Below are 8,414 nucleotides of genomic sequence, written 5' to 3' on the forward strand. Positions count from 1 at the left end.
TCTCTCTCTCTCCCTCTCTCTCTCTTTTTTCCTAAAGAAGACAGAAATATGGTTGGTTATTATCTAAGTTATTGCTACAAAGAATTTTGAAATTAAAAGATAAGCTTTCAGAGGAAGCTCAGTAATTTTCATAAAGAAGGACTTAAAACAGATGTGCCCTCTTTAATCGGGGTGTGCTGGAAAAAAATACAAATGCATTTTTAACATAGCAGGGGGAGAAATCATATGGTTACACATTTGTCTCCTGGGCAAAAATAATTAAAAAAACCTCTCACTGCATGAAGCCTCTCACAAATAGCCACCACCAGAACTTTCTTATCTAGCAAAAAGTCGGGTGGGTGATTAGCCACTGTTTAGAAAGCAGGAAAATGTCTCACGTTGTTTGCTGCATTTTTCCTTTTTTTTCCACCCTAGCTTTTTCCTATTCAAATCACCACTAAAGTGAAAAAACAGCTTCTTCAGGGTCAGTATGGGGCTGCTAGTAAACCCCTAATATTTACTGATACATTACTGGTTGGTTTTCTTCTCAGTAAACTTTTTCTTATCATTTCTGTGTCTGGGAGCATGCTGGGGCAAATAAATGCTCTGTCCAAACCCTGGTCTTCTGGTGACATGGGACTGGCCTCATGGATTCTGTCCAGGAAAAAAGGTGCCACTTATACAAGAGACCGTTTCTTGGAATAAAGACTAGGGACTGAGATGTTAAGGATTCAATGCTTTCTAAATGTTCTTCCTGAACTCTACTAGCTTTGAGTGAGCTATTTTTCCCTTGTTTTCCTAAGTCACCGCTGAAGGAGGCTGCCTTTTCAGTAGGAAGTTATTGCTAGACTATAGAATAGCAAGGAGCTAGTTTAATTTTCTGGAATAAACACAATGATCTTCATAACAATCCTCTCCTCAAGAAAACCACATGTCCTGACTGGTTGCTCAACTACAGCTTGTAACAAGTCTGACAGCTGCCACGGGAAAGTTTTTGTACAGCACATTACTGACATGTTTTTTTAAGTACACAAAGAGCTAATAATCCTGCAGCATTAAACCTTTGTACCTTTTGGCTGGAGTAGCAAGAAGTTGTAACTTCTTTCTTTTCAAGAATGCCTCTTGATGAGGCTCATTCTGAGAACCACCCTTACCACATTTTGCACCAGGCTTTCAAGCGTGAAAGAAATGTCCTGCTCGTGTCCGAGGGAACAGCACCTCCCACATCTTTGCTTTTTTCCTGTTGCCATCCGAATTGTTTCAGGCTACAAGAGGTGTCTAGAATGACTATCACTGTGGGCCACCCCGTGACTGCTTGCACAGGGGGAAACACAGACCTGTGTCCTTGCAGTACACCTTGCAAAGAGTCACCTCGAGCAGGTCAGCTCCTGGTGTGGCCCATGCAATGGCACCACTCAGTCCATAAGCCCTCTTTCCCAAGTGGACCTTTCGCCCAGGAAATACCTGTAGCACAGCAAGCTTTTCTTGTGGGCACTGAAGTGGCGTTGCCACCTTCAAAGAAGAGGTTTGTCAGGACATGAAGGTTCTCCCTTACTAGTTATCAGACCCAGCAGAAGTTTTTTGACCTTCGAAGTATCACAGGAGCCTAAAGAGAGAGTCTGAAGAAGGATGGTAAAACACCTTTCAAACAGCAGCAAGATAGGCAAGGCATAAATGGCTATTGCACTTTTCCTTAGGCAGATACAGATGGGAGCCCTCTGTGTACATGTGGATGGACTCCCAACATGATCCTCTTATTTTGTATGAATTTTTTTTTAATGTTAAATCTACATATTTAACAGTGCAGTCACATCAGTTCGGGTATTATTTTGCAGTGCACAGCTATAGTCTGGAACCTGATACAGCAAATCTGATGGCTGTTAAATATGCTGTGAATTTTGAAGGGAGTTGTCTAGCTATAAGGAATGTGGTCCTTCCATTACCAGTTATGTCAGCTGACAGCTGTACTCACAACTAAGCTACAGAACAATAAAACAGCACCTAATTATTAGAGGGAGTCAGGCACAGCAGGAGACCTGCTTTGACATTTGCCCATTTATGACTTAAATATTACGGCCACCCAGCAGTGGGAAAAAAGCAATACAACCTTTTGACATAAAAAACACCTATTATCTAGTTTTCCTTTTGTATAAGTAGAATAATGTTCTCGATACACACTACAGCTCTTTTAGTGAAAAAGTCAGAGGAAAGAAATTTGCTGAAGAAAAATGAGATGCCAAATGCAAATGTTTCTGTTCTCAGCATATAGAAATCATAGGCTTGAGGTATGGCAGTAGCCTCAAGAACTGTGTTCCCTTTTCTGTGAACATGAATCTTTTCATTTGGAATTCTTCCTTTAATTTCATAGCGGTGTAGTTTTAGCATACCAGAAAATCATGCTGTATTCTGCTCCTGCATTGAAGAGTCTGCTTTCAGGGCTGAATGATCTCTGTAGTAACACTTCATGTGTTCACACTAAACCAGCTGCTTCTCGTAAATTGTTTGTGGATCATGAAGTCTATCTTCTTTATGTCCCGTGTTAGATGTTGTTCATGGCCAGTAGCCTGAGAATGGACCAAGTTAAAAAAATCCTGAACACAAATGGCATGCAGTTGACCATGAACCCCCTTTGGGTAAGTCAGGCAAAGAGCGGGACAAGAACTAGAGTGCCCATAAAATGGATTGTTGTCACCTCTCAAACCACTGGTTCTCTACCCTGCTCTGTAGTAAACTAAGTAATAGTATTCTTTAATAATAAAATTGTAAAGTGTTTTGAAATGCTGATGATAAACATGAATTTACTGTTTTTTTGGTTTGTTTTTGATTCAGGAGTCTTCCACGTTCTTTGGCCTTCACTTAATAGCTTGCCTAGCTGGTGAAATGTTGCTGCTGTGTCAGAGCTATTACAGTGGTACACACTCAATATAGATACAGTATGTCAATCAGGCATGACTCACAACGAAACACAGAAACTTAAGAGTTGGTGTAACTGATGTACCTCTATATTAAGGATTATAATGATGTAATGTGCTTATTTTATACAAATTTCTCTTCTATAGACAGGAATTTACTACAGCCTTGCTCTTGTAGCCCATTGCAATGATTTACTTTTACAATTCTGGAAAAAAAGGCCAACTCTTGTTTGCTGTACTCCCATGAGACATTTCATTGAGTGAGAAAGTAGAACAGCATTTGGGCCAGAAATCCAACATACTTCAGAACAATCTGCTGTCCTGTGTACCTCTCAAATGTCTTTGGAATTCATGTAATTCAAAGTTCTTTTGGCTTCTTCAACTTCAGCACAAGTTAATCTTGTAACAGAACAACACCTATTAAAAAAATGTTAGTTACACTGTAGCTGTGATTAAAACTAGTCCTTGATGTTGTAAGAGCTGTACACAATTTTGAAGATATAATTGAGACCCATGATGATCTATTCAATCTGTGCACACATTTTGCTAAATCTTTTAAACACTTTACATTTTCTTTTTAGGGAACAGATCATTAAAATGGAGAGATTTCTGCAGTTTAGGTTATACACATTTTATGGTCAGCTTCAAGTTCCATTATGTAGCATATTAAGTGTCTCTTGGTTCTGTTTATGCATTGGTTTGAGTTGATACAAGCTGTACAGTGCTTAAGCGCCATTGATGGCCTCTACAGAACAATAGTCTACCACTTGGATGTCCTACATTTGTAAAATAAATCAGTGCATTTAAGCTGTATTTGGTTTCTAGTCAGTACAGTATTTGTAGCGTTAACATTTTTGATCTGTCATATTGGTTGTAAAAGAAAACAAGTATGAAGTCTCCTTCATGATCTGCTTTTAAAATGTAATTGAATTCTACAGCCAAGTGCATTAATCATGGTTGGTTATTTAATAGAAGTTTTCAAATTCGTGAAGCTCCTTTTGAAGTTAATGTTATCACCCTGTTTTTCTTAAGAATGATTATTTATAACCAGTTTGGATGGGGCTACTAAAGCAGTGGGGTTTTATCCCCAAGCTACAGAGAAATGGGTCATCTGGTCTCTTGATTTCTGTGGCATTTGTCTGACATGGAGTCTCTGGAGAATCCAAGTCAGACCAGAACTCACAATTCTTGTTGAAATGAATGTATTAGTTAAAGTTTGCTTTCACACAATATTTTGCAGTATTTCTGAATGCAGGCACATCCTGTGGTATTTTGCCCATACACAAATGATATGACTGTAAAATCTGCAAGTTTAGATAAAGTACTTTCTCATTATTTGTATTTCAGGTCTTCCCAGACTTACATTTTCCCCATGTTGACTCCGTTTCATGCTGGGGATGTCACTATTTCTGTGGTCTTAACTCCTTCCCCAAATGGGAAACTCCCTCCTTGGTTAAGATTTAGCTGCAGAGAGGAAGTATAAAGTGAAGGAGCTGAGGAAACTAATAGCAGCTTCATTTTGTTAGGAAAGAAGGCTGAGACGTACCTCTCTCACATCAAGCAGAGATTAAACAGAAAGGGCAATGCAAAATAGGGATGAAATAATTTTCTCACAGAGTGCTCTCTCAGCATAAAGGAATTTAAAGGAAATTATGTCTGTAGGTTTCTGTGGAACAGCGGCAGAGCGGTGCAGCTGTGGCGGAAAAGAAGCAGCAGTGAGTTCAGAGCAAATTTTGGTGGGTGGGTACATGGCCTGTATGGGGACAGCCTCTTCTTCATTTGAAGAGTCTGGTGGGTTTATGTTTTTCCTCTTTGTTTTTTCCTCCCCACACATTTCTGGTGATCTAAAGCAGTGATTCAGTCCTGAGGCAACTGGGAGAGGTGACTTTCCATGTAACCTATAAACATCCTCATTCTGCTCTCATCTGTGCTTTGTCTATGTTAGCACAACTGGTGGCTCTTCTTTTGTTTGTCTTGCACTGGAGCCAAAGGAAATATTCACTTTTATGTAAGAGTGGAATGGAGCAAAAGGAAAAAGGAGCATTTGAATAACCAGAATAATGCCCAGGCCAGAAAATATACACAGGCTGATCAGTGCGATGGAGATCTGTAGAACCATGGTAAGGAAGGATGGGTCTGCAAAATCAACAGCTTCAGCTCTGTCTTTATAAAAATGGAACTATCTATTACTAGAAAATGCATTTTAATCTCTTGTATCAGTATTAATTTCATTCAAAGAAACAAAACTTGCTCAACAAGCTTATAAACATGATTGTTCCCAAAAATTGTATTGTCAATTTTCCAGGACCTGAGTCCCCTAGTGCCAGAAATGTGTATTGCTGCACGCCTGTGGCCATAATCCTTTATGTATGAGAAGGTAATACATTGTGCTTCTAATAGGAAAAATTAAACAATATAAAACGATTCTTCAGCTTAATTAAAAGCATAATTCCTAAAGGGGCAACTTGACTGAGAATCCAGATTATCTGAGAAGAAAAGTTCATAGATGTTTTGCATGTCCTATCCCCTGTTCAGATACCGGATCCTCACTGAGCAGCAATGGTACTACACTAGAACCTGTGCCAGGTTACAGCAATAATTGCAAGCCCCCCAGGATCCAAGCTCAGAAATTTTTGTATGTTCTCAGGAGACAAAGATGAGTGATCATCAAAGGCAGAGGAACACAGCATGACTGTCATAAGCCTGAAGTTACAACTTAGACATGCAATAGAAAATATCATTGGTACCTCTCCAGTGCATAGCCTGTAGTAATTAAAAACTTGATCCCTGCTGTTTTATCATCTCATTAGCAATGGGGGCACAAGACTTTTATCCTTGTTTGTCAGGAATCAAACATACCAGAGGAACTCTGATTATAAATTGATGAAAGTAAAGTTAAACTTTTAAATAAGAGCAGTTTCAGTTCACAATGTTTTTAAAGCTGATTAAAGAGATCTCATTTCAGTAAAAAATAATACCTAAGTCCAGCACAGATAGTAGAGGTCATCACTGGGAACAGGACGTGAAATAGCACTTGGAAAAGTGCACATGCTTCTAAAATGTACTGGTTGGAAAGTAAATACAAGCCTTTTCTGATAGTTTTAATACAACAGGTTTCAAATTTCTGATGAATTTTAACTCTTGAAACATTTAAAAATCTGAAGTTTGTGATGGTTCTCATTACATAAAGTTATTGGACAGAGTGGTGGTGTTACCATGTCAGGGAACACAGTGTGGTGGTTTGCTTCTGTTAATGATAAATTCTGTTAGTAACAGTAGTAGTGGCTTCCCCCACATACCTTGCCAACAACCAGTTCAGCATTTGTTTCAACAATGCAGGATTGTGGTGTAATTGAAAGCCTCTTCAAATCAACACAGAAGGTCCTATTTACTTTTGTGGGTTTGGGATCAGCCCCTTTAAGAATTCTTCAAGTAGTTCCAGCGTGGTTCCAGGTTTCCAGAAATATTATCGCTTTATTGCATTTTAATCAATCTCTGACCTGAGCAGTGGTACCAGCATTGAACTGGGCAGAGGCAAATTTGGTGGGAGAGGACCGACAGTAACATTCTTTTCTTTCGTTTGATACCATCTGAAATCACGTTTTCCCCCCTTTCTCCCATGAATCTCTGTTTCTCCTTCCCTTTCTTCTTCTTCTTCTTCTTCTTCAGATCTGCGACTTTCCTGTCAGAGCTCTAACAGGCTAACATACCTGAACGACTGTGCTGATTTTATTAACTAGTTTTTTATCCCAGTGAAAAAAGCTGGACCTATGTCTTTTCATAGTGAGTAGGAAGCCACCCTTGATGTTTTGGGTCATTATAAGAAAGGATTCCGTTCATTATTTCAGAGCAATGGTGAATCAAAAGTAAAGAATCTGAATAATTCTCTTCTTTCAAGCTGGCAGAAGACAAGTCCTTTAAGCCAAGAAGACTAATCAAGAACTCAAGGACTTTTTTCAAGTGAAAAAGGCAAGCAACGAAAAACAAAGCAAAAATGATGATACAGTAACTCATTATTTTACTGTGATTACTTTCTGAGAAATAAAGTTATCAGATTCAGCAGAATTCATTATGTCTGGCAAATGATCCTTCAAAGACAGAAGAGAATTACATGTTGAACTAGATTCTTTCACAGAAAATTGCAGCTTCAAAATACTGTTTTTACAGCAGATCAGTGAGGTGGTTGCTTAAATAATCTCTCATCAGTGTAAAAACTCAGAATTATTCCAAATGAACTATACAGAAGTAGATAGGCTATTTTCTGAAAAGTTACAATGAAGGATTTATTTTCAAGATGGAAAAAAATATACTTTAAATTTTGACCATTTAATTAAATTGAAATGGATCAAACAGACAAGTGACAGAAAGGAGATCTCTTTCATAATGAGCATAATCAGCTTATTGAACTGTACGAACTGTGGAGACAAGAACTTAATAGGGCTCTATGAAAAAACAGATACTTCACAGAAAGTCTGGTGAAATTATGATAGCTGTTTTTTAAGGGGATATAAAACTTTACACCTCAGGGCATAACTCTGTCTCAAACTGTTGTGGCTCGGGGAGAAACCTCTCCCCGCAGGCAGGTTACCCCTGGGTTACTAACTGAAGCATTCCTTTTCCCTTCCTATGCAGCATCTGTTACTAGCTTTTCTTAAAGACAGGATACTGGGCTAACTATACCACTAGTCTGATCAAGTATGGAATTTTGACTATGCTCTAAATGAAAACAGAACTCAGCAAAGTAAAAAAGTTTTGCGCAGTGGGATATTCTTTCTCTACAGGGATGTTTAGTCAGGATTGCTTAGCTCCCAAATGGAGAAAGGAATAAGAAGAAACATATTACCAAAACCAAGGTATTTACACTGATTCCTGGAAACATGGTTAACAACATATATGTTAAAAGCTTGAAGACAATGAGTCCAGATAGTTGGATAGATAATGATTCCATTACAAAAGCAAAAGCCAAAATAATCTTTCTTAAATCTTAGCTATCTGGGTACAGATATTTTCCTGTGGCACATGGCAAATCTGAGATCTGCATGATTTCCTCTTAGCGCAATTTAACATTCCTAGTGAAATACTATTTGCAGTGTTTTACACTATACAATCTCCCAAACAGAAAGTATTTTCTTTTCTATCTACACACATCTAAAAACTCCTCTATTTTTTATGATCCAAGATATGAATTATTTTTCGTAATAGTACTAACAATCTGCTGCATGTAATTCTAATATTAAATCTTGGTACCCTTGATTTTCAGATTAAAGAGAAATAGTAGAGAGAAAAAAATAAGTCTGCCACCAAGTCACTTTGAATCCTCAAGCTGAAAATGCAGATACCTCAGACTAAGTCAACCCACATGGACCAGCATGACATTTCCAGCATCTCCTTTCTTCAGCCTCAAACCTTTAAATTAACAACAGTTGAGGAATGCATTGTGGTATGTATACTGCAACTAAGGAAGAAATGGTCTGACAAGATTCAATTCTACATTTAACCTTTCATAATGTTCAGTATTAGCAG

Source organism: Nestor notabilis, unplaced genomic scaffold (assembly GCF_000696875.1).
Source record: "Nestor notabilis isolate BGI_N333 unplaced genomic scaffold, ASM69687v1 scaffold31754, whole genome shotgun sequence".
NCBI lineage: Eukaryota > Metazoa > Chordata > Aves > Psittaciformes > Psittacidae > Nestor > Nestor notabilis.